Source organism: Triturus cristatus, chromosome 8 (assembly GCF_964204655.1).
Source record: "Triturus cristatus chromosome 8, aTriCri1.1, whole genome shotgun sequence".
Taxonomy (NCBI): domain Eukaryota; kingdom Metazoa; phylum Chordata; class Amphibia; order Caudata; family Salamandridae; genus Triturus; species Triturus cristatus.
Window position 1 is genome coordinate 370,051,325 of NC_140591.1, and position 27,975 is coordinate 370,079,299.

Here is a 27,975-nt window from a genome sequence, read left to right on the forward strand (position 1 = left end):
AGCAATAAATCAGCTTCTCTATGAGCATTATACTTTGAGTGTGCGTGTATTTTCAGCTAAAGGAAATTATTCACCGGTGCGGGCATACCGGCAAACGCACCACCTGACTTTGGGCTTAATCCCGGAATGACCCGTTCTGCGAATGAATCTCAAATACGAGGGATTTTGAGCCGGCCACTAACTTTTGGATTGCCAGCAGGAAACTAACGGTGGAGTACCGAGGATCAGCAAGGTTCCCGACCATCAGAGGTAAGCCCGTCTTTGTTTGTGGTGCCGTGGCGGGAATGCTCGTTTTAGCCTAGTGCTCGGGCGGCGTTCTCTTCACAGGTACTGCGGACAGGACGGTTACTTACATCTCTGGGGAGGTCTGGGACCGGCGGAAGATCTAAAGGGAGGCATTGAATGCGAAAACAATTTTGCATCAGCCAAAGTAACTTTCGGGTACGTTACAAGCTCGTGTACCTTGTAAAGAGCCTCCATTAAAAGTACTTACAAAGCAGGATCATGAGTGTCCCCTTGCTATAACAAATAAACATTATTGTGGCATCAGGAACCTGTCAATGAGAGGAGGAAGTATAAATGCTCAAAAAAGAAGCATAATATGGAATTATCTAAGCTTTAATTCCGGAAACAAAGACGCACGTTTAGTGTTTGAATTTTATTCAAACTAAGAAACTTTATCTACAGTGACATTATGGAAGAAGAGAATGAGAGACGTAAAGCTGCACAATCACTTTTCGCAACAGCACCTGGTAAAGGAAGGTCTATTGCAACACTTGCCCATAACAAAGATACTACTCTAAGCAGTCAACTAAAAAAATATGAAAAACTTAAAAGACAAGAAACGTCAAAGTGGTGGGAAGCTATTTCCCTTCAGGACTATGTTGAGAAACAGATGGTTCCCCGAGGTCTGAGAATTTATATAACTCCCTCCCATGAGTCACCTAATCCACAAATGTTGGAAGAATGGGCGGAAAATTCAGCTACTAGCTCACGCAAAATGTTAAGCATATTAATAAAATATGCGTAGGAAGATAGAGAAAAGATATTAAAAGAAATACGGGAGCTTGAAGATGATTTAAAGAAAAATGAAGATCAACATAGTATCACTAAATTTAAAGAAGACCTTAAAGGAAGATTACTGAAACATGAAGAGGAAATAAAGCTTCGCAAACAAAGAAAGCTCCACAGAGACTGCATAGATTATGAGACGGGCCGGATTTTAACATATAGCCACAAGTATGACCACCTTTATAACCAAACATCTATGCAAGAACAAATCAAACAACAGCTATACAAAACGAAGCAAGCGATTCCGATACTGATGTGTCCATACAGACAGCGAGCTCATCTTCAGAAGTGGAAGTAATTACACGTCAACCCACTTTTTTAGACGAGTTTCGAGTGATGAAAAAAAGTTGACAACCCGGGAAGATAACCCCTACCCCAACTCCACCAGCTTGGGGCCGAGGAAGGGGCCGTGGAAGAAGAAGAGGAAGAGGCAGGGGCGGAGTAAACAGAGACGACTTAAGCGCAAGCATAGAACAAAGAAACAGCGAGCCAATGGGAACAAGAAGAAGAGGCTCCAACAAAATACAGTAATTATGGATCCGGAAACGGTAAATCAAACCATTATTAATCTTTCATCACGTACTCTGTCGTTTTTTGACAAAACAACTCTATGCTTGGGACTATCTTTTTGCCCTACAGAACCTTTTAATTATACCAACACTCGTATAGACATTTTCAAATTTGTACGGAAAATTAAATTAAAAAAATGGCACATGCTTAGAAATAGTGCAACTTATTCTGACAATCCATCTATATCTGCCAGTTTGAGTGATATCAATCTTACAGTTGGCGATGCAGATACTTTGTATACAGTATTTGATTTAGGAACAAACATAGATGATTTGGTGACCCAGGAAAGATCTGATTCTGACTTTGTGACTGACAAAGCTGTATGTACTTCCTTCAAACCACACTCTGTCTTTTATCCTAACTTACCATATGATTCAATTGACACTTTTCAAGATGTGGTAACGAAGGAACATAAGAAACAAAAATATGGATTGAATGATAACATGGTATTAAGTATAATTTATCTCTCAAACAACGTGAGGTGATTTTGTCTTTGGCCAAAGATGACAGTTGGTTATACGTCCCTCCGATAAGGGAGAAAATATAGTGTTGTGGGACAAAAAATTGTATGTAGAAGAAGCTGAAAAACAACTAAACAATACTAGATTCTATTGTATTTGTGATACTAACACCTATTATGCCAGCATTACCACTGCATGGGAAAAACTTGCAGAATGGCAAGAATCAGGTGTCATTACTTGGCAAGAATATTGTTTTTTGAAGAGAGATTATCCAAAATTACCGGTGCTGTATCTTTTACCAAAGATCCATAAACATCCAACCATCCCTCCGGGAAGGCCTATAGTCTCCTCAGTAGGGAATGCATTGGAAAACATTTCCAAATATGTCGATCAATTCCTTAAAGAGTATGTCATTGAACTTCCATCGTATGTGAGGGATACAAAGGATTTTTTAAATAAGATTGAAGGTCTTGTATGGAAAGAGGACTATTCACTGATTACCCTGGATGTGAACACATTATATACCATCATTGATCATGACCAGGGTATTGAAGCATGTTTACATTTTCTAAATTCACGTAACATCAAGTATTTAGAACATACTAGAATGTTAAAAGACATGATATCGATATGTCTCAAGAATAACATTTTCCTCTTCAATGGTATCTTTTATAAACAGGTGCGAGGCACGGCGATGGGTACGTGCTTCGTGCCTAGTTTTGCCAACCTATTTCTAGGAAAATGGGAAGAAGAAATTCGCTCAGATCTTGATATGGCAGATGAGTTTAAATCAGTAGTAAAATGGTTGTGATACATCGATGATTTGCTGATAGTAGGGAAAGGAAGCAAATCAGAAGCCTTAAACTTCATCAATAAACTGAATAACTACCAGTACAATATCGTTTTGACCTATAACATCAGCAAAACATATGTGGAATTTCTCGATATTAAGATCGAAGTTGAGCAAGATAAAATCATTACTAGCTTATATCGAAAAGAGACAGCTGGGAATAGTCTTCTTCATGCCCTCAGTGAACATCCAGAAGCCCTTAAATGGAGCATTCCGTATGGAGAATTACTGAGGGCAAGAAGAAATAGTCACAATGAAGATAAATATATACAAGAACAGAAAGTCTTACTTGAGAGATTCAGAGAACGGGGGTACCCAGAATGGGTACTGAAAAAAGCACTAGAAAAGATTGCTAATGTCAGCAGAGAGGAATCATTGGGTCAGACACTTAAATCGGATACCACCAAATCTGTCACAAGGGTCATAACCACGTTTAACCCCTTCGCTGCTAGGCCTTTTCCCCTCCTGTGCTAAGCCTTTTTTGGGCTATTTGGGGTAGTGCGCGCTTAGGCCCCTGTAACTTTTTGACCACATTAGGTATCCATGCCAAATTTGCGTCCTTTTCTTCCAACATCATGGGGATTCTAAAGGTACCCAGGGTTTGTGGATTCTCCTAGAGGGGTCCCAGAAATTAGCCAAAATACAGCAAAATTTTGTTTTTTTTGTGAAAAATGGGGAAAAGTGGCTGCAAATGAAAGCGTCTGGGTTTTTCTCTGCAAATGATATCAAAAAAGGGTTTGTGGGGCTGAAATCACAATTTCTCCAGCTTTTAGGGAATGACAGTTTTTTGTCAGAAATCCAACATTTTTTACACAGTTTTGACATTTTTCTGGGACATTCCCTATTTTTGCTATTTTTTGTGCTTTGAACCTCCTTCCAGATAATGGTAGAAATGGGTAGAAAAGCAATAATGGATCCTGGACAGCTATACATTTTTGAAAAGTAGACACAATTCTGAATTCAGCAAGGGGTCATTTGTGTAGATCCATGAAGGTTTCTTTATAGAAACTTACAGGTAAATATAGGAAAAATTAAAACTTTGGTGAAAAAAGCAGCCTTTTGAGTCAACGTTTTCACCTGTAACTTCTTCGAATTATGACATCTCTTTGAAAGCAATGTACCGTTACATCCGGTGGTCCTTCCTGGTTGTGGGGATATATAGGACTTGCACCTAGAGCCCAACGAGCCCAGAGTAAAAAATTGAGCAGCATTTTGTAATGGTTTTTTTTTTTGTTCCGGGTATATAGCAATTAATGTGGGAAAATGTATACATGGAAAAATCGGTATGAAAGACACCTATGTATTTCTGAAATGGGAACAAATTACAGAGTTTAGAAACAGTGCATATTTGCACATTTTCGAAATTGGGAATACTCATACTTGCATGACAATTATTGGTCATTTTTCAAAATGACTTTTTTTTTACACAATGTCTTTCATTTGGAAGGGAGAAATGCATCAAAAATCAATAGGTAATAACAGTTGCTTTACAAATCTGAACTACGCTAAGTCTCCCGATAAAAATGGTACCTCACTTGTGTGGGTAGGCATAGTGCCCACGACAGGAAGTGGCTCAAAACATAAGGTGAACGCACCACATTTTCACACTGAAAATTTACACTTTTTTTGCGAAGAGTCTAGCTGTAGTTTTTGAACCCTAGCCCTGCCGGCACCTAGGGAAACCTAGTAAACCTATACATTTTTGTAAACTAGACACCGAGGGGAATCCAGGATGGGGTGACTTGACTGCCTCCCACCATGGTCTGTTACCCAGAATCCCTTGCAAATGTACAAAAATGACAAACAAAAACACATTTCCCCACCTTTCTGGCATGGAAAGTTCTGGAATCTGCGTGGATCCACAAATTTCCACCCACCCCGCGTTCCCCAAAGTCCTACGAGAAAAATGGTACCTCACTTGTGCGTGTCGGCCTAGTGCCCGCGACAGGAAACGGCGCAAAACGCAACGTGGTCACACCTCAATTTTGCAGTGAAAAATGACCCTTTTTTGGCAAAGTGACTAGCTGTAGTTTTTGAACCCTAGCCCTGCCGGCACCTAGGGAAACCTAGCAAACCTATACATTTTTGAAAACTAGACACCCAGGGGAATCCAGGATGGGGTGACTTGACTGCCTCCCACCATGGTCTGTTACCCAGAATCCCTTGAAAACGTGAAAAAATGACAAAAAAAACAAATTTTCCCCACATTTCTGGGATGGAAAGTTCTGGAATCTGCGTGGATCCACAAATTTCCACTCACCCCGCGTTCCCCAAAGTTCTACGAGAAAAATGGTACCTCACTTGTGCGGGTCGGCCTAGTGCCCGCGACAGGAAACGGCGCAAAACGCAACGTGGTCACACCTCAATTTTGCAGTGAAAAATGACCCTTTTTTGGCAAAGTGACTAGCTGTAGTTTTTGAACCCTAGCCCTGCCGGCACCTAGGGAAACCTAGCAAACCTATACATTTTTGAAAACTAGACACCCAGGGAAATCCAGGATGGGGTGACTTGACTGCCTCCCACCATGGTCTGTTACCCAGAATCCCTTGCAAACGTAAAAAAATGACAAAAAAAACTAATTTTCCCCACATTTCTGGGATGGAAAGTTCTGGAATCTGCGTGGATCCACAAATTTCCACCCACCCCGCCTTCCCCAAAGTCCTACGAGAAAAATGGTACCTCACTTGTGCAGGTCGGCCTAGTGCCCGCGACAAGAAACGGCGGAAAACGCAACGTGGTCACACCTCAATTTTGCAGTGAAAAATGACCCTTTTTTGGCAAAGTGACTAGCTGTTGTTTTTGAACCCTAGCCCTGCCGGCACCTAGGGAAACCTAATAAACCTATACATTTTTGAAAACTAGACACCCAGGGGAATCCAGGATGGGGTGACTTGACTGCCTCCCACCAGGGTCTGTTACCCAGAATCCCTTGCAAACATAAAAAAATGACAAAAAAAACACATTTTCCCCACATTTCTGGGATGGAAAGTTCTGGAATCTGCGTGGATCCACAAATTTCCACCCACCCCGCGTTCCTCAAAGTCCTACGAGAAAAATGGTACCTCACTTGTGCGGGTCGGCCTAGTGCCCGCGACAGGAAACGGCGCAAAACGCAACGTGGTCACACCTCAATTTTGCAGTGAAAAATGACCCTTTTTTGGCAAAGTGACTAGCTGTAGTTTTTGAACCCTAGCCCTGCCGGCACCTAGGGAAACCTAGCAAACCTATACATTTTTGAAAACTAGACACCCAGGGGAATCCAGGATGGGGTGACTTGACTGCCTCCCACCATGGTCTGTTACCCAGAATCCCTTGCGAACGTAAAAAAATGACAAAAAAAACACATTTTCCCCATATTTCTGGGATGGAAAGTTCTGGAATCTGCGTTGATCCACAAATTTCCACCCACCCCGCGTTCCCCAAAGTCCTACGAGAAAAATGGTACCTCACTTGTGCGGGTCGGCCTAGTGCCCGCGACAGGAAACGGCGCAAAACGCAACGTGGTCACACCTCAATTTTGCAGTGAAAAATGACCCTTTTTTGGCAAAGTGACTAGCTGTTATTTTTTAACCCTAGCCCTGCCGTCACCTAGGGAAACCTAATAAACCTATACATTTTTGAAAACTAGACACCCAGGGGAATCCAGGATGGGGTGACTTGACTGCCTCCCACCATGGTCTGTTACCCAGAATCCCTTGCAAACGTAAAAAAAGACAAAAAAAACACATTTTCCCCACATTTCTGGGATGGAAAGTTCTGGAATCTGCGTGGATCCACAAATTTCCACCCACCCCGCGTTCCCCAAAGTCATACGAGAAAAATGGTACCTCACTTGTGCGGGTCGGCCTAGTGCCCGCGACAGGAAACGGCGCAAAACGCAACGTGGTCACACCTCAATTTTGCAGTGAAAAATGACCCTTTTTTGGCAAAGTGACGAGCTGTAGTTTTTTAACCCTAGCCCTGCCAGGACCTAGGGAAACCTAGCAAACCTATAGATTTTTGAAAACTAGACACCTAGGGGAATCCAGGATGGGGTGACTTGACTGCCTCCCACCATGGTCTGTTACCCAGAATCCCTTGCAAACGTAAAAAAATGACAAAATAAACACATTTTCCCCACATTTCTGGGATGGAAAGTTCTGGAATCTGCGTGGATCCACAAATTTCCACCCACCCCGCGTTCCCCAAAGTCCTACGAGAAAAATGGTACCTTACTTGTGCGGGTCGGCCTAGTGCCCGCGTCAGGAAACGGCGCAAAACGCAACGTGGTCACACCTCAATTTTGCAGTGAAAAATGACCCTTTTTTGGCAAAGTGACTAGCTGTAGTTTTTTAACCCTAGCCCTGCCGGCACCTAGGGAAACCTAGCAAACCTATACATTTTTGAAAACTAGACACCCAGGGGAATCCAGAACGGGGTGACTTGACTGCCTCCCACCATGGTCTGTTACCCAGAATCCCTTGCAAACGTAAAAAATGACAAAAAAAACACATTTTCCCCACATTTCTGGGATGGAAAGTTCTGGAATCTGCGTGGATCCACAAATTTCCACCCACCCCGCGTTCCCCAAAGTCCTACGAGAAAAATGGTACCTCACTTGTGCGGGTCGGCCTAGTGCCCGCGACAGGAAACGGCGCAAAACGCAACGTGGTCACACCTCAATTTTGCAGTGTAAAATGACCCTTTTTTGGCAAAGTGACTAGCTGTAGTTTTTGAGCCCTGCCGGCACCTAGGGAAACCTAGCAAACCTATACATTTTTGAAAACTAGACACCCAGGGGAATCCAGTATGGGGTGACTTGACTGCCTCCCACCATGGTCTGTTACCCAGAATCCCTTGCAAACGTAAAAAAATGACAAAAAAACCACATTTTCCTCACATTTCTGGGATGGAAAGTTCTGGAATCTGCGTGGATCCACAAATTTCCACCCACCCCGCGTTCCCCAAAGTCCTACGACAAAAATGGTACCTCACTTGTGTGGGTCGGCCTAGTGCCCGCGACAGGAAACGGCGCAAAACGCAACATGGTCACACCTCAATTTTGCTGTGAAAAATGACCCTTTTTTGGCAAAGTGACTAGCTGTAGTTTTTGAACCCTAGTTCTGCCGGCACATAGGGAAACCTACCAAACCCACATATTTCTGAAAATTAGACACCCGGCGGCTTCCAGGGAGGTATGGCTTGCGTGGATCCCCCAACGTTTCCTTACCCAGAATCCCCTGCAAACCTCAATTTTTGCTGAAAACATCTCTTTTTTTCACACATTTTGGGGTGGGAAAGTTGTGGCATCACCGGGCTCACACAAATTTACCACCACCCAGCGTTCCCCCTGGTCTCCCGGTAAAAATGGTGCCTCACTTGTGTGGGAGGCCCAAGTACCCGCGGCAGGCAAGGGCCCAAAACGTAGTGAGGCGACATCAAAATGGCCTATCGCAAAACCACCTGGTTTGGCAAGGGGGGTCACTTTGGTTTTTGACCCGGTGCTCGGCGGCCATCTAGGGAAACCTACCAAACCCACGCATTTCTGAAAACTAGACACCCGCTGGCTTCCAGGGAGGTATGGCTTGCGTGGATCCCCCAACGTTTCCTTACCCAGAATCCCCTGCAAACCTCCATTTTTGCTGAAAAAATCACTTTTTTCACTCATTTTGGGGTGGGAAAGTTGTGGCATCACCGGGCTCACACAAATTTACCACCACCCAGCATTCCCCCAGGTCTCCCGGTAAAAATGGGGCCTCACTTGTGTGGGAGGCCCAAGTACCCGCGGCAGGCAAGGGCCCAAAACGTAGTGAGGCGACATCAAAATGGCCTATCGCAAAACCACCTGGTTTTGCAAGGGGGGTCACTTTGGTTTTTGACCCGGTGCTCGGCGGCCATCTAGAGAAACCTACCAAACCTACGCATTTCTGAAAACTAGACACCCGGCGGCTTCCAGGGAGGTATGGCTTGCGTGGATCCCCCAATGTTTCCTTACCCAGAATCCCCTGCAAACCTCAATTTTTGCTGAAAAAATCACTTTTTTCACACATTTTGGGGTGGGAAAGTTGTGGCATCACCGGGCTCACACAAATTTACCACCACCCAGCGTTCCCCCAGGTCTCCCGGTAAAAATGGTGCCTCACTTGTGTGGGAGGCCCAAGTACCCGCGGCAGGCAAGGGCCCCAAACGTAGTGAGGCGACATCAAAATGGCCTATCGCAAAACCACCTGGTTTTGCAAGGGGGGTCACTTTGGTTTTTGACCCGGTGCTCGGCGGCCATCTAGGGAAACCTACCAAACCCACACATTTCTGAAAACTAGACACCCGGCGGCTTCCAGGGAGGTATAGCTTGCGTGGATCCCTCAACGTTTCCTTACCCAGAATCCCCTGCAAACCTCAATTTTTGCTGAAAAAAATCATTTTTTTCACACATTTTGGGGTGGTAAAGTTGTGGCATCACCGGGCTCACACAAATTTACCACCACCCAGCGTTCCCCCAGGTCTCCTGGTAAAAATGGTGCCTCACTTGTGTGGGAGGCCCAAGTACCCGCGGCAGGCAAGGGCCCCAAACGTAGTGAGGCGACATCAAAATGGCCTATCGCAAAACCACCTGGTTTTGCAAGGGGGGTCACTTTGGTTTTTGACCCGGTGCTCGGCGGCCATCTAGGGAAACCTACCAAACCCACGCATTTCTGAAAACTAGACACCCGGCGGCTTCCAGGGAGGTATGGCTTGCGTGGATCCCCCAACGTTTCCTTACCCAGAATCCCCTGCAAACCTACATTTTTGCTGAAAAAATCACTTTTTTCACACATTTTGGGGTGGGAAAGTTGTGGCATCACCGGGCTCACACAAATTTACCACCACCCAGCGTTCCCCCAGGTCTCCCGGTAAAAATGGTGCCTCACTTGTGTGGGAGGCCCAAGTACCCGCGGCAGGCAAGGGCCCAAAACGTAGTGAGGCGACATCAAAATGGCCTATCCCAAATGGTATGATCCCTAGATGGCCGCCGAGCACCGGGTCAAAAACCAAAGTGACCCCCCTTGCAAAACCAGGTGGTTTTGCGATAGGCCATTTTGATGTCGCCTCACTACGTTTTGGGCCCTTGCCTGCCGCGGGTACTTGGGCCTCCCACACAAGTGAGGCACCATTTTTACCGGGAGACCTGGGGGAACGCTGGGTGGTGGTAAATTTGTGTGAGCCCGGTGATGCCACAACTTTCCCACCCCAAAATGTGTGAAAAAAGTGATTTTTTCAGCAAAAATGGAGGTTTGCAGGGGATTCTGGGTAAGGAAACGTTGGGGGATCCACGCAAGCCATACCTCCCTGGAAGCCGCCGGGTATCTAGTTTTCAGAAATGCGTGGGTTTGGTAGGTTTCCCTAGATGGCCGCCGAGCACCGGGTCAAAAACCAAAGTGACCCCCCTTGCAAAACCAGGTGGTTTTGCGATAGGCCATTTTGATGTCGCCTCACTAGGTTTTGGGCCCTTGCCTGCCGCGGGTACTTGGGCCTCCCACACAAGTGAGGCACCATTTTTACCGGGAGACCTGGGGGAATGCTGGGTGGTGGTAAATTTGTGTGAGCCCGGTGATGTCACAACTTTCCCACCCCAAAATGTGTGAAAAAAGTGATTTTTTCAGCAAAAATGGAGGTTTGCAGGGGATTCTGGGTAAGGAAACGTTGGGGGATCCATGCAAGCCATACTTCCCTGGAAGCCGCCGGGTTTCTAGTTTTCAGAAATGTGTGGGTTTGGTAGGTTTCCCTAGATGGCCGCCGAGCACCGGGTCAAAAACCAAAGTGACCCCCCTTGCAAAACCAGGTGGTTTTGCGATAGGCCTTTTTGATGTCGCCTCACTAGGTTTTGGGCCCTTGCATGCCGCGGGTACTTGGGCCTCCCACACAAGTGAGGCACCATTTTTACCGGGAGACCTGGGGGAATGCTGGGTGGTGGTAAATTTGTGTGAGCCCGGTGATGCCACAACTTTCCCACCCCAAAATGTGTGAAAAAAGTGATTTTTTCAGCAAAAATTGAGGTTTGCAGAGGATTCTGGGTAAGGAAACGTTGGGGGATCCATGCAAGCCATACCTCCCTGGAAGCCGCCGGGTGTCTAGTTTTCAGAAATGCATGGGTTTGGTAGGTTTCCCTAGATGGCCGCCGAGCACCGGGTCAAAAACCAAAGGGCCCCCCCTTTGCAAAACCAGGTGGTTTTGCGATAGGCCATTTTGATGTCGCCTCACTATGTTTTGGGCCCTTGCCTGCCGCGGGTACTTGGGCCTCCCACACAAGTGAGGCACCATTTTTACCGGGAGACCTGGGGGAACGCTGGGTGGTGGTAAATTTGTGTGAGCCCGGTGATGCCACAACCTTCCCACCCCAAAATGTGTGAAAAAAGTGAATTTTTCAACAAAAATTGAGGTTTGCAGGGGATTATGGGTAAGGAAACGTTGGGGGATCCACGCAAGCCATACCTCCCTGGAAGCCGCCAGATGTCTAGTTTTTAGAAATGTGTGGGTTTGGTAGGTTTCCCTAGATGGCCGCCGAGCACCGGGCCAAAAACCAAAGTGACCCCCCTTGCAAAACCAGATTAACTATTGTTCCTACGGCGTGAGAATTTTGGAAAAATATTGCAAAGAAAATGTGGCAGACATTTTGAGGTTTACAGGACATTGGGGATAAAAAATTTTTTTGAATTCACAAGAGAGACATCACCATGAACTCCCATGGGTTTTCGACAATATCTACAGTTGGTGGGTTATTCTTGCATGGAAAGTGTACCTTGGCAGAGAAACTAAAGACAAAGATTCCTGCACAACCATCTATTCCTCAAACACACACACATACTGGTTGGATTTGGCACGTGGGCGAGTCATGGTTCAGTGTATTAAATTTTATTAACAAGAGATTTCAGAAAAATGAAATGCACTGTCAATAATTAAATTCACAAAAAACCAAACCAATGACTCGCAACTCGTGAGCTCTAAAGCCACGTCAAGGCACCAACCACTTTACAGGCCATTCACATACCTTTCATACGTGATACAAACAAGACCATTCGCACTACCAGGCACAAAAGCAACACATTTCATAATTCACCAAAAAGGGACAAGGTACACCCTGCTTCAGAAAGACAAATATTACTGCACAGCTATCTAATCCGCAAGCACACACACATACTGGTTGGATTTGGCACGAGGGTGAGTGATGGTTCAGTAGATACAATTGTATTAGCAAGTGATTTCACAGAAATGAGATGCACTGGCAATAATTGAAAGGGTGAGAAACTGAACCATTGACTCACAGCTCGTGAGCTGTAAAGCCACGACAAGGCACCAACCTCTTTACAGGCCATTCATACACCTTTCATACGTGTGAGACATACAAAACCATTCACACCGCCAGCCGCGGGCCCATCACATAACAAAACTCACACCAGCACACAGCGCCATTCAAGGGCCCATCACTTTCACACGCCCACAATCCAGACACAGCAACTACACAGGCTGATGGATTGCGTGGAGTGGCACTCAGCTAGCAGTGTGTGTAGTGACCAGCAGAAAGTCACTACTCACACACAGCCAGCCGAGCACCAGTCCACACACACCGCTAGCCAAGCGCCAGTCCAGGCACACCGCCAGCCAATCGCCAGTCCAGGCACACCGCCAGCCAATCGCCAGTCCAGGCACACCGCCAGCCAATCGCCAATCCACCCACACCGCCAGCCAAGCTCCAGTCCACGGACACCACCAGCCAAGCACCAGTCCGCACACACCACCAGTCCACGCACACCGCCAGCCATGTACCAGTCCACGCACACTGCCAGCCAAGCACCATTCCACGCACACCGCCAGCCAAGCTCCAGTCCACGCACACCACCAGCCAAGCTCCAGTCCCTGGACACCACCAGCCAAACACCAGTCCGCACACACCACCAGTCCACGCACACCGCCAGCCAAGTACCAGTCCACGCACACCACCAGCCAAGCACCATTCCACGCACACCGCCAGCCAAGCTCCAGTCCACGCACACCACCAGCCACGCACCAGTCCACGCACACCGCCAGTCCATGCACACCGCCAGTCCACGCACACCGCCAGCCAAGCACCATTCCACGCACACCACCAACCAAGTGCCAGTCCACACACACCAACAGCCAAGCGCAAGCCTACACACACCGCCATCACATTTAGGATTTTTTTAGAAAAAAATAAAAACACAAACAAATTGCAAATAGATACAAATCTTCTAACAGAAAATCAGCAACTAAATACATTGCACTAACACCAACCTTGAAACAGAATCAAATTATCCAAAGAATACAGACCAGGCAGTTCACTTTACCACTCATGAATGCTCGTGTGGTACGCTCTGAAACAAGCAGGGAGACACAGTGCAGGATGAGAGGGACAGTCGGGGCAGTACATACGACTCTCCTTCCGCGAACCTCTTCGCCAACAGACTCTACATCTCCTACTGGGAAAATCTTTTGCGGGTGAGGGAGGAATGTGATCTGGAAAGTGGCGTTCTTTCAATCTAGCAACATCCTCCACCACTCCAACTCTAGGAACACTTGCCTGTTCCACTACAACAAGGCTGCCTATTACAGACTCCTGAAACTTAGCAAAAGTCATCTTTGACTCAGGGCAAGAATCCTGGAACACAACAAAAGCATTAAACATTGCCAAGTGGAAAAGATGGATAGCCAACTTCTTGTACCAAATGTAAGCCTTACGAAGAGCAGTGTAAGGTTCCAACCTCTGATCTACTCTGTCAACACCACCCATGTGCCTATTATAGTCTAAAATGCACACAGGTTTGCGCGCTTCAGCGACCTGACCCCAAACAGTCACAGGTGCAGTGCTTTCATTATGGATGGTAGTCAGCATGTAGACATCTCTCCTGTCTGTAAACTTCACAGCAAGAAGCTCCTGGCAACGCAACGCACTGCACTGTCCCCGCACAAGCTTTTGACAAACAAGTTCTTTCGGGAAACCTTTACGGTTAGAGCGGATTTTGCCACAAGCAAGAGTGTCCACTTTGGCCAATTCCCTGAACAACTGCACACCAGTGTAGAAGTTATCTACATATAAATGGTGGCCTTTGTTAAAAAATCCTCTTCCAAGTTCCCAAACAATTTTCTCAGTCACTCCAAAAGTGGACGGACAACCAGGGAGGTTAAACCTAGATTCCTTACCGGTGTACACCCTGAAATTAGAGACATATCCAGTCCTACTGTCACACAGCATATACAGCTTTATTCCATAGCGTGCCCTCTTACTAGGAATGTATTGCCTAAAAACCAAGCAGCCCTTGAACAACACCAAAGACTCATCCACTGCAATTTCTTTCCCAGGGGCATAAATCTCAGAAAATCGATCAACAAAGTGATCAAGGACAGGTTATGAAATATTACACAGGCCTAATCTTAAAAAGACGGTCACAGTCAGGGTGATCTCGTGGCAACGCTAAACCATTATCAACAAAATGCATCATCCGAAGCAGAAGCAAATACCTGTCACGACTCATGACTGCCGGAAAAATAGACGTTGCCATCAAGGGACTGCTAGACCAATATGAAGACATTGATGGCTTCCTTAGCAATCCCATCAAAAAAGTTAAACCCTAGAACTTCTTCATCTCTTCAACATTTGTGGGAGTCCACCGGGTAGCTCTAGAGTGTGGCTTAAGACTGGCACTGTTGTCCCTCAAAAACTGTTCGGCATACAAATTAGTCTGCTCAACAATCTCTGCAAAAAACACATCGTCCATAAACAACTGAAAAAAATTGACCGGCAAAAAGTTCTCAGTATTCACTCTAGACCCTGGAACACCAGTAAACTCTGGCAATGCCGGCTGCACCATGCCAGGGGCAACCCAGAGGTCATCACTTTCAAAGGGAAGCCTTGCAGCCCCAGTCTGCAGCCCAGATGCCTCTTGCCGCACTACACCAACGGGAAGCCTTGCAGCCGCAGGCTGCAGCCCAGAAGCCTCTTGCTGCACTATCGGCACATCAGTCTCCTCCTCTAACACAGGCACTTCATCCGCACTAAGAGTATCTTCATCATCCGATGACTCCATACGGAGAGACAACTCACTGCCAGAATCGTCCCCTGCCTCCTCTCCCTCAGATGCAGAGTCAGTCTCTGAACCAATATCAGAGGAAGACTCAAACAGCAAACCAACAACCTGCTGAGCAGTAATCCTGCGGCTAGCCATTATACTTACTAAGATTGAAGACTGCACAAACAAGTCAACAACAACCAACAATGTGCAAACCAAGTAAGTAAAGAAATGTGTACCTTTATCACAATGATCAATGTACTCAAAAACTATAGAATTCAATTACAAGAGACAGCTACACTCACCAGAACCTACTTTGCAGTGACACAGCAAAAACCAACGATATCCAACTAGAAAGAAGAAAAAAAAAAAAATTACTCACAAGACAACAAAATACACATCGAGCACAAATGCAAACAGTTTTTGCCAAGGGGTCGCTTCCTAAATAAAAAAGAAGACATCCCTGGTGTCTAGTGGGCTTTTCTGCCCCCTCCCCTGGGAGCAGAAACGGACAGAAAGACGACCGATCTGCCCCCAGGGGGGGCAGAAAAGTCTTCTAAATAATTAGGCTACAAGGGAAGCGACCCTTGCCCAAGGGGTCGCTTCATACATAAAGAAAAAGAAATCCCTGGTGTCTAATGGGCTTTTCTGCCCCCCCCTGGGAGCAGAAACGGGCAGAAAGTCGACCGATCTGCCCCCAGGGGGGCAGAAAAGTCTTCAAATTATTATGCCCGCCTAGGAAGCGACCCTTGCCCAAGGGGTCGCTTCCTACATAAAGAAAAAGACATCCCTGGTGTCTAGTGGGCTTTTATGCCCCCCCCTGGGGGCAGACACGGCCAGGAAGACGACCGATCTGCCCCCAGGGGGGGGGCAGAAAAGTCTTCGAATTATTTTGCCTCCCAAGGAAGCGACCCTTGCCCAAGGGGCCGCTTCCTACATAACGAAGAAGACATCCCTGGTGTCTAGTGGGCTTTTCTGCCCCCCCTGGGGGCAGAAACGGACAGAAAGACGACCGATCTGCCCCCAGGGGGTGCAGAAAAGTCTTCGAAATATTTTGCCACCCTAGGAAGCGACCCTTGCCCAAGGGGTCACTTCCTACATAACATAAAAGACATCCCTGGGGTCTAGTGGGCTTTTCTGCCCCCCTGGGGGCAGAAACGGGCAGAAAGACAACCGATCTGCCCCCAGGGGGGGCAGAAAAGTCTTCAAATATTGTGGCACCCCTAGGAAGCGACCCTTGCCCAAGGGGTTGCTTCCTACATAACTAAAAAGACATCCCTGGTGTCTAGTGGGCTTTTCTGCCCCCCCTGGGGGCAGAAACGGGCAGAAAGAAGACCGATCAGCCCCCAGGGGGGGCAGAAAAGTCTTCGAATTATTTTGCCCCCGAAGGAAGCGACCTTTGCCCAAGGGGTCGCTTCCTACATAACATAACAGACATCCCTGGTGCCTAGTGGGCTTTTCTGCCCCCCCTGGGGGCAGAAACGGGCAGAAAGATGACCGATCTGCCCCCAGGGGGGGCAGAAAAGACTTCAAACAATTTGGCACCGCTAGGAAGCGACCCTTGCCCAAGGGGTCGCTTCCCAAATTCCACAACACACATCCCTGGTGTCTAGTGGGGCATCCCTGCTCCACGATCGCGACGCTGTGCGCGATCGTGGAGCAGGAATGCCCTGTATTGAGACATCAGGGGAGAGGAAATACTCTTTCCTCTCCCCCGATGCCTCAATACTAAAAATCTCGCCCCCGTGGCCCCCACCGGACAAGCAAACCTACCTCTACCCCCTTGGACGCGCTGGAAGAAATGGATTCCAGCGTGTCCAACGCTTCCTGATGACGCAGGCGCGCGCTGTGCACGCTGACGTCATGGGGAAGCGTGGGGGGGCTCGGGGGTGGCAGCGGAAGCTCTTCCGCTGCCATCCCCCTCTGTGGGGGCACGATCGATGCCCCAGGGGGGGAGCGCCAGCGCTTTCCCCGGGGGCTGTGCTCATGACGGAGCGGTTCCGTCATAAGCACAGCCCAACCGATGCTCATGACGGAACCGCTCCGTCATGAGCATCGAAGGGGTTAATAGTCACTCCAAGAAAATACAAAAAATTCTAAGTGACAATTGGAACATTCTTCAGACAGATAATATCGTAGGCTCAGAAGTAGGTGAAAGACCCAAAATTACCTACAGAAAAGGGAAGAATCTCAGAGATATCCTGGTAAAAAGTGATATTACTGTTACTAAGAAAAGTACGTTCCATGACCTTAAAGGCTTCTTTCCATGTGGTCATTGTAGATCTTGTAAATTCAGCCAGTCTGTCAAAGAATTCAGCATTCCAGGTAGAACGCAAAAATGGAAAATACATCAGTTCCTCACATGCAGTAGTACCTACATAATATATATCTTGGAATGTCCCTGCAAACTCAGGTATGTAGGGAGTACTACATGTATGATCAAAAAAAGAGTTATGGAACATCTTAGAGCAATTACAAATGTTGATATACTACCCTATTGCTAGACATTTTAAAAAATTCCACGACTCCAATAGTGCTTTATTGCGCTTCTATGCTATTGAACAAATTATTCTGGGCAATAGAGGGGGCAATAGAGAATTAGCTCTTCGGAAAAAAGAATCCAAATGGATACTTGAGCTAGAAACTAAATTTCCTGGAGGCCATAATATGGACGATGAATTAGCAACACATTTGTATGAGGAATGAATGCTAGATATGGAGACTCTGTCTAGTATACCAATTATTGTGCTGAGAACTGTAACTTTGATGTTATGCCTTGATTTTGAATTCTGATGGATAACTTTCTATGATGAAGTAAAGTCATTATTTTATTTTTTCTATTTTTTCTCTTTTGTTTTCACAGGAAGAAAGGAAGGGACCCACCGTATTATATGGTTACTGTATGGGTACCCTACCCTTTTCTTCCACCGGGCTCGAAAACTGATGTGAAACAAGATAAGAGAGTTTAATCTTTTTTCTAAAGTTGAAATAATTGAAAGTCTGACTATTTTTCACTTTATCATTTTTTCACGGTATTAGGTTGTTTATTTGTGGAGGATTCTTGGACATACAGTTATTCAAGTGAACATTCGTTTTTTATTAAGTCTTGTCATTAATATCGATAGGTGAAAATTAGGTATTCTGATCATCATATACAAGAATGTAATTGGACTTAGTATGTAGAACATTAGGAACCATTTATTCCATATTGAATTCTACGAGACAACAAAATATACATTATAATATAACCGTCTGATAGCAAGTGTACTAAACTTATTAGCTATTTTTACAATGCAGAATGAATTTAATGCCACTAGTGCGACAGAAATTAGTCCCATTATCTATAAAAATGTGCATTATTGGGGAATTGCAATGGAATTTACCGTAAATACCATGGTAAACAAGGATGTATTTTACTGTGAATAATCACAATAATGTATAGAGCTAAGCAATTATGGGACACTTTTGTTTCTTTTATTTCGATAATCAACATTAGAGCCACTAGTGCGAGATGGAAATACGCAACTTGTATTTTACTATCTGTAGTTTGATTTCGATGAAAGCACAGAAATGTCATGATGTATATTATATTACTAATGCCAAGAAATTCACTTTCCACTGTAAGATGGCCACTAGTGCGAGATGGAAATACGCAACTTGTATTTTACTATCTGTAGTTTGATTTCGATGAAAGCACAGAAATGTCATGATGTATGTTATATTACTAATGCTAAGAAATGCACTTTACCACTGTAAGATGGCCGACACTTTTCAATGACAGGACATACGATGAGTGTAATGTAGTCCTTTTTCCGTTTCTTAGACTTATTTATGCATGTCTTTGTTTGCTCTTCACTTTGTGTGATCAAGACATTAATTTGTCGAAACGCGTAGCGAGCAATAAATCAGCTTCTCTATGAGCATTAGACTTTCAGTGTGCGTGTATTTTCAGCTAAAGGAAAATATATATATATAACAAAAGGATTCCAGAGCTACAACCATCCACACGAACGGCGTAACAGGAAACAGACTCCGCAGGCAAAGTTGATAGTTAGTGATGATTTATTCCAGCATCAAATGTCCAAATGACGCGTTTCAGCCGCCAGACATGCGGCCTTGATCACATAGCGCTGTAATGGTGAGTGAGTGCAATATATACAAGTGGTGGTGGCAGTATTTTCACTATGTTCATCGTAATGACTGCACTGTTTTGCAACGTGTGGTGACTGGGTAAACGCAGTAAGTCAACTGTATTGCATCACAAAATTTTACTACAGTGAGTAAGGCCAGTGTATTTTTACTATGTTCATCATAATGACTGCACTGTTTTGCAACGTGTGGTGACTATGGGTAAGTGCAGTAAACCAACTATATTGCATCACAGAATTTTACTACAGTGAGTGCAGCCAGTGTAAAAAGACTATATAATGCCATCTGTCTAATCAAGCCAGTGATTGCCTGAGTCATACTGCAAATACAGCATGGTTGCCTATGTGGGAGCTACCGGTACCTACAGCTAACTTACTGCTGTTACGGACACATTGTCACACGTGAGTACCAGTGTGTATAGTGCGAGCTGCTGTAGCCGATGTTAACTGCTATGTCGCTCTAAGAAGTATACGATTAAAATTAAAAGACCGCAATTTAGAGTTACCCTTGATGGCAGGGCATCACGTAAATCAAAGTGTAATCATGTACATGAAGAGACACTGGCTAGTCGTGAGTTGTGCGTGTCCTACTGCGAGATAATACATGCTGCGAAACAGGCTACATAATAGCATAAATGCAAAGCTATCTGCCACTAAAATAACACTGATTAGGGGTGTGAGAGAGGGTGGAGTGTGCCTGTAGGCGTGTATATACAAAATAAGGAAGGTGTATGTGCAGTTAAAACATATACAGTGCGTTTCACAGTGGTGATTGTACCTCCTCATAAGCATTTGTTTGACATCTAAATGCAAAGTGTGATATGAGTTACATACATGTGCAGAAAAAAAACTTTACGTTGCCTACCAAAATTGTACATAGCATAGTTCACATAGAGTTCATAGGTATGTAACATGACGTATTCTGAAAAAGTTACTAACTGATTCATATGGCTGCATGGCATGTATACATGTATTGACCACCCTTTCGCAGCATGTGATAAGTGTTGATACTGCAAGTGCTCGCAATCCCGTATGAAGACAAGTAGAATAACAGTATAAATACTGAGCATAATTTCATTGGTCGAGCATGGCTATATTGACAGGATGCTCAATTCCATGTGAATACTAGAAGTATGAAAGTAGGGCTATGTGCTAACAGTAATAAAATATGTACACTAATGATGACAGAGATATAGAGCAACAGAGAAAAAGCAAGTTCTTAAAGTGTGTTTGATTAAATTCGTACCACAGGAAAAGGTGCAGATCCTCTATAGTATTCAGACCTGCGGGCGCCTTGGTATTGAATTGAAGGCTATACCTACTCTCAAGCTGCCTCAACAATCTCTCCCTATTACCACCACGTCTAAGTGGTGGAACGCAGTCGATGACTGAATGTTGGAGGTGCTCTAGATTGTTGTTGTGTGTTTCCTTGAAATGCCTGGCTACAAGGTAGGCTGGGTCGTTGTTTACTATTGCTCTCAGGTGCTGAAGTATACGCAAGTGTACTTGTAATTTAGTGCTCCCAATGTAACGTAGCCCACAGTTACATTCGAGCATGTACACCGCATACTCCGTTCTACAGGTTAATCTTTGTCTGATGGTAAGTGGCGCGTGCCTGAAAGCGGAGTCTACCTTTGTGATGTTCTTGCCGAACTTACATGCCCTGCAACTCTGGCATTTAACAAAACCCTTTCTGTTTGCTAGCCAATTTGGTGTAGTAACGATCTCAGGACTGTTTCTGACTAGTGAATCCCTCATGGAGAAAGCTCTCCTATATGTGATGTCTGGTTTGTGTGCTACAGCAAGTCCTAGTATAGGGTCTGATCTGATTATCCCCCAGTGTTTGTTAATATCTGACCTGATGGCTCTTTCTTCCATGTTGTGTGTTATGAGGAGTCTGGGGGTGACTAGGCTGTTGGGCTCGGTCAGTATGCTGGTAGCGCTGGTGACCTCAAGGCTGGCAGGGGCCACTAGTAATTCCTTCCTGAGGATGACATTGGCTCTGTTAGTGGCTTTGCGTATGACAGCTGCTGAGTATCCTTGCGCCTTAAATCTTTTTGCTGCTTCAGCCTGGCACGATAGGAGATCCTCATGGGTACTGCAGATTCTCACTATTCGTAACATCTCTCCATAGGGAATGCTGGATATGAGGTGTCTAGGGTGAAAGCTGGACGCGTGCAGCGTGGAATTACCTGCAGTTGACTTACGATGAAGTTTAGAATGCAGAGTACCATTGGCGATGTATAGACTGACGTCCAAGAATTCAATAGAGGTGGCACTAATGTTGGCATTAAATTCCAAGTTGAGATCATTGGCATTAATCTCATTAATGAAAATTCTAGCACTGTTAACATCACCTCGCCAAATCAAAAATAAGTTGTCTATGTAGCGTACCCAAGACACTATGTTGTTGCAAAATGCTAACTGGTGCTTGACCATGAGAACCCGCTCCTCCCACCACCCAACATGTAAACATGCGTAGCTGGGCGAGAAGCAGGCTCCAATGGCCACACCTCTGAGTTGCTGGTATATCTTGCTATTAAACATGAAGAAATTATGTGTAAGACACCAATCAATTAGAAACAAAATGAGATTGTTATGTTTATGGCAATTGATGGGTCTTTTGCCAAGGAAATATTTGCATGCAGCAAGACCATCATGGTGACGTATGCTTGTATAAAGCGATGTAATGTCCATGGATATTAGCAGATAGTCTTCGTGCCAGGGTATGTCTTTAACTTTGAGCAAGAAATCACTGCTATCTCTGAGGTAGGTTTTCTGGTTGGATACAAGATCTTGGAGAAAGAAATCCACATAATTGGAAATGTTTTCACTTACACTTTTCCTAGCTGAGATGATAGGCCGACCAGGGATGGGGGTCACATTTTTGTGCACTTTAGGCAGAAAGTAAAGGATAGGGAGAACTGGTGATTCAATGTTGAGAAATGCAAATTCATCTTTACTCAGCTGGCCTTGTGATCTGAAATCGTTGAGGTGTTTCCTGAGTTCCTTGTTGCTGATTGCAATTTCCTTGTGGTTGGAGAGCCTGTAACAGATGTTGTCACTCAGATGTCTGTTGGCTTCCTCCAGATACAAGCTGCAGGGCCACAGCACGATATTTCCCCCTTTGTCCGCCTTATTAATGATGACTTCGTTGTCATTTTGCAGTTTTTTCATGAGTTCGTTATATCTGAGGCTCTGCATTCGTTTTGCAGCCGCCCGCCTCTTGGTTTTGAGATGCAGGGCTTTTAGCTCCTCAGTGATGACATCACTGTATATGTCAACCGCATCCCTTGGCATCATAGGGGTAAATGTAGAGTGAGGCTTGAAAGGGCTTGGAATTCGGCATGAACTCTCGATACCTTCATCTAATAGAACTTGTTGTGTAAGCCTCGGTGTGCAAGGTACTGCTAGTTCACCCAGGATGCGCAGTGTTGGGATGTCTGCCACCATGAATGATTGCTCAACTGGAGGAACGGCGTGTACAATGTTAGTAGTAGTGGCATTATTTTGTTTTAATTTGAAAAACTTATTCAACTTCAGTTTCCTGATGAACTTGAAAACATCAATCCGGGTGTTACTGTAGTCAAATGTGCTTTCAGGGCAGAAAGTGAGGCCCAACGTGAGGAGTTGTTTTTCTGCCTCAGTTAAGTCCATAGTGCTCAAGTTTATGATAGTCTTGGTGTCATTTTTCATTTTTTTCTCCAGTTGCCTCTTCTTTTGTTCGTTTGTTTTGTTTTTTCTGAGTTTCCTCCTTTCACGCCTCCTTCTGTTGCGCCGGTGTTTTCTTTCATCGGCAGCCGAGGCCTCAGAGTCTGGCGCCTGTCGTAGACTAAAAAATCCATCTCTTCACCTGGACTAGGGTTCACTCTGCCGGCCATGTTGCTCATTCTCCATCTGACCCCGTCATCTGATTCAGCTCCACTTTCAGTAAAGGAACTCAAATCAGAGAGGGATGTAGAGTCAGCACCCTCAATGTTGTCTGCTGGTGGTTTTGGATGCCCTTGTTGACTCTGTTTGTTTAAGCGCTGTGTTCTGATAGAGTCATATTTTCTGGCGAATGTAAAAATTTTCCCACATTCATAGTCTGTTTTGTCTCTGGCAAACTTGAACACTTTGCGTGCTTTTATGGTGTCCTCATGCTTCTTTAGGCGTGTCTTGATCTCATCTCTGCCCTTGGCGATGGCCTCCTTTTGCTCCATGGCGTCAAGTTCGCCATTTAGGCGGTCAATCTCACTTTGTATCTTGGCCCTGTCGATTTCTGCATATTTGATTAGTATGAGGACTAAGCGCATTGAGGCCTCTAGATTGCTTGTAGCCCATTCTTTCAGCATTTCTGGGTTGGGCTGTTCAAAACTTGGTGCCAGCATTATTCGCAGACCTCGTGGGACCCGCTCGGCCTCTCGGTATTTTTGCAACGATTTTGCCTCCCACCACTTGGTGATTTCTGTGCGCATAAGTTTTTAAAGTGTTTTTAGCTTAGCCTTGTAACTGTCATTAAGTGTGCATGCGTTTATTTCCGCACTTCTGGCATGGCTCGGTACATTTGGTAGATTATCGAAAAGTGCTTCAGCGGCTGCTTCCCTCTCACGCAGCGCTTCATTGGACATGATGAATTAAAGACAGTCTATGTATGTCAATCCCCCAGATTTAACCAAAGTGCAGTGGTATATTTGGGGGCACAAAATTGCTCCTCTTCTGACCTGACTTAAGCTGTGCTGCTGCTCGTACTCACCACCGGGTGTGCGGAGACGTCTGGTCGGGTCCTCCAACTCGTCCTTCACCTCCGATACGATGGGCATTCAAGGCATGCAGTGATGCAGCTGTCAGGGGGCCTTGGCTAGTTTCTTCTCCTCCCAGAGCTCATGTCGAATTCGGCTTTTTACAAACCACGTTGGCCCATAATTTCTTTGCGAAGAGGGGGTCTGTGAAGCAGAGACAGCCGTTCTCTGCGAAATATATCACAAAAGGATCCCAGAGCTACAACCATCCACATGAACGGCGTAACAGGAAACAGAATCCGCAGGCAAAGTTGATAGTTAGTGATGATTTATTCCAGCATCAAATGTCCAAATGACGCGTTTCGGCTGCCAGACATGTGGCCTTGATCACATAGCGCTGCAATGGTGGGTGAGTGCAATATATACAAGTGGTATATATATATATATATATATATATATATATATATATATATATATATATATATATATATATATATATATATATATATATATATATATATATATATATATATATTGTTTTTTTTTTTTCTCGAACCACATCCTCAGAAAATCCCGGGACACTTACACCGCGGTGCCATCACAGGGTCCAAGGCTCCCTGTATTGAATAACAATCCACAATGCATCAAGGCATTAGATGCACTCCATCCCAAAGAGAGTCCAAACACAGTCACAGGCTTGAAAATGATTTATTCGGCAAAAACGAGCCACATACCCAACGCGTTTCGGCGTGACCGCCTTGATCACGGCGCGAGTTATAGTTATCTGAACTAACTATAACAGGGGAATTTCAATGGTTTTTACGAGTGAAATGTCCAGCTAACTATAACATGTGTGAAACCTATGGTTTTTTAAGTGAATTTGCAAGGTTATTTAAATGCTAATTCCTAACTATAACGTGTGTGAAACCTATGGTTTTTTAAGTGAATTTGTAAGGTTTTTTAAATGCTAAGTTATGTATGTTTTATTATACTTTTTATATATTTATTTTACAATAAGCTACCTATGTATATAGTTATAGATTGACTGTATCCTGTAATATGGAATGGCTCGTTTAACATTTTTTCTTTTTTTTTATAAGGTTTTTCACTGTGCGCGCACGGTGCGTGCACCCCGCGATTTTTTGAAAAAAAAAAAATGTTTTTTTCACCCTTCGGGGTCCTTCAGGGACCCCCTGACAAGGGCTAGGGGGTCAGGAACTCTCTACCCTGCCCCCTTTTCACGTTCTCCACCTTTCTTTTTCACTGACACACACAAAACACACAAAATGGCGGCCGACACTTCCTGATTTCGACCGATTCGAATGTTGACTGACATGTAACCACCAATCAGAATTACGCTCGCGCACGTTATGGTGCGCGCACTGTGCGCGCACAGTGCGCGCTTATAGATATTTATGTGCTTTTAAATGCAATTTTCTCAGGAACTACTGAACAGGTTGACACCATATATGCAAAAGGCACATGCCTGACCTGAGGACTACCTCTTTGCCAAATTTCAAGTAATTCTGTTCAGCCGTTCGGGCTGTACCTTCGACTAAAGGTCCTATGGGAATATGCATGGGGAAAACGCGTTTAGGGACCCCCCTTTTTTCTCAGCCCCCGCTTGACGAATCACCCCGAGTCTTTCAGAGTAGGAGCTGAGCGGAGCGCCCCATTAGTTTTGAAAATTTTGCGAGGATTCGTCAACCGGCGCCAAAGTTATTCAAAATAGAATTTTCAGATTTCCTATGGAAACATGGTCCTAACTATAACTATCTATTGGCGACCGCCAGTAGATAGTATATATATATATATATATATATATATATATATATATATATATATATATATATTTATTTATATATATATAGCTCATCAAATTGCCCTTGGCTGAAAATGCACGAATTAGAGGAATTCTTTATTTAAGGCAAAACCAGCCTTCTTGCATTTGGAATCATTTTGGAGGTCCAGCTCATTGATTACAGGCATGCGTGTTAGTGCACAGTACTGAAGAAAAGGCAGTGCTCCCTGCATGACGATAATATTGCCCTCCAGTGGGTTTTCTCAGTATAAACAACTCGTGTTGCATGCTGTAGAATGTAGTCCTTTGGCCTCTGATTATTTCCTTGAGTGGGATCTGTGAATTAACAAAATTTATATTAATTATTATTACCCTCAGTGGGCCTTAAAAATTGCAATTGGCAGTCACATTACACAAGTCTTTTGTTCTGTTATAAAACTCGGAACAGTCCCAAGCTCTCATGGCCCCCTCTCGACTCTAGGGGACTGCTGTCACACATTGTTCATCAAATTGTCCTTAGCTGAAAACGCACTCCGCAAAAGACGAATTGCAGTAATTCTTCATTTTCCAATACAGCCATTAACCCCGTCAGAGACTAAATAGTATTTTACTAACAGGCTAATTACTGAATAGGGAGCCCATATTCCAAAATTGTTGTCAGTGATATTTTTCACAGACAGAATGTTTGGTGACTGGTATCTCCATTGGTTGTCTATATATACTGTGCTGTTCAACATTTTCACAAATATCACACATTGGCATCAATGATGAATTTGTTATGTTCATATGGATTCTGAATATGATTAACTGTTGTTTTGTTATCAATTTAATTTAACTTATGCAATGAAAAGGATTGAGCAATGTTTATCTCACATTGTACAATAATGGATTTCGCAATGTATGAATTTACAGGTAATTTAACCTGTATAGTATTTTGTTTATGTCCATCACATTACTGTTTATTTCTATGGTGAGTGGAGCAAAGACTCCTTAGCTGAAACCTGTTGTTTTGCACAATAAACATTTGTGCTGTCACTTGGTGTGCCGCATCCGTAATTCCGGATTTCTGGAATGGATTTTGTTATGAATATATATATCGCCAGTAGGTAGTTATAAGTTAGGACCATGTTTCAATAGGAAAAGCATTTTTTGACTTGCCCACATCTTTGGTGCTGTTTGATCTTCACAAAAGTGTCATAGTAAGTCTTGTTGTGCATGGAAAGTGTCGGGGTGATCCTTCAAGTGGGGGATGAGAAAAAAAGGAGGGGTCAAAAAAAGGTGTCTTTCCAAAGTTAATTACCATAGGGAATTTTGAACATGACTACTGCTTGAACCCTGCATGAAATTACACCAAACTTTGCAAAAACCTAGCTCTTGGTCCAGAAAAAATGCTTTTGGTTATTTGGTGTACATCTTTTCAGTAATTTTGGATGAATAAAAAAAACAATTTTGAATATCTAGCGGCGCGGATCCTCCGAGGATCCAACAGTCCCCGTACTCAAATCTGATTGGCTGTCAACACTTCAACCAGGAAGTATTGGGAGCCATCCTAGGACTCGGCTTCAGCCGAGTCCCTAATAAAAATTTATTAAAAAAGAGAAGGGGCACAGTAGGAATACCCTGAGCCCCTAGGCTTCCTGGGGGAGTCCCACAGGTGCCCCCGCCTGGGGCCGAAAACGTTGGTAACATTTTTTGGTGGACAAGTCACACTGGAACTGTGGCCCATGCTGAAAGTAAAAAAAAGAAGCACAGGCTCCTGTGCTCCTGTAATCTTTAGTTTCCGGGTGGGCCGGGTCTCGGGGGCATGAGCAGGTATATAAAGTAAAGGAGCTGATAGCTCCCACTAAGCAAAAGCAAATATACGTCTGCTTTCTGCAGGCATATTTGTGTGCAGAGAAAAAGAGAAAAACATTGCTCCTGCAAGCAGGGATCTGCTATTTCAAGCATCTCCCTGCTTGCGGGTGCAATGCGCAGGAATTAGGAGGTGGCTTGGGATTACAGGGGCCTTGAGGCTGCCTCCGCGGTCCAGAAGGAAGAGGAAAAAGAGGCAAAATAAAGGTAAATAACAAGCAAAAAGAGGCGGAATAAAGGTTAGAAATGAGCCGAAAGAGGCAGAATAAAGTTCAGAAACAAGCAGAAAGTGGCAAAATAAAGGTAAGCAATTAGCAGAAAGAGGTAAGATACAGGTCAGAAACGAACAGAAAGAGGCAGAATAAAGGTCAGAAATGACCAGATGGAGGGAAAATAAAGGTCAGCATCAAGCAGAAAGTGGCAAAATAGATGCCAGCAATGAGCAGAAAGAGGCAGATAGAGGC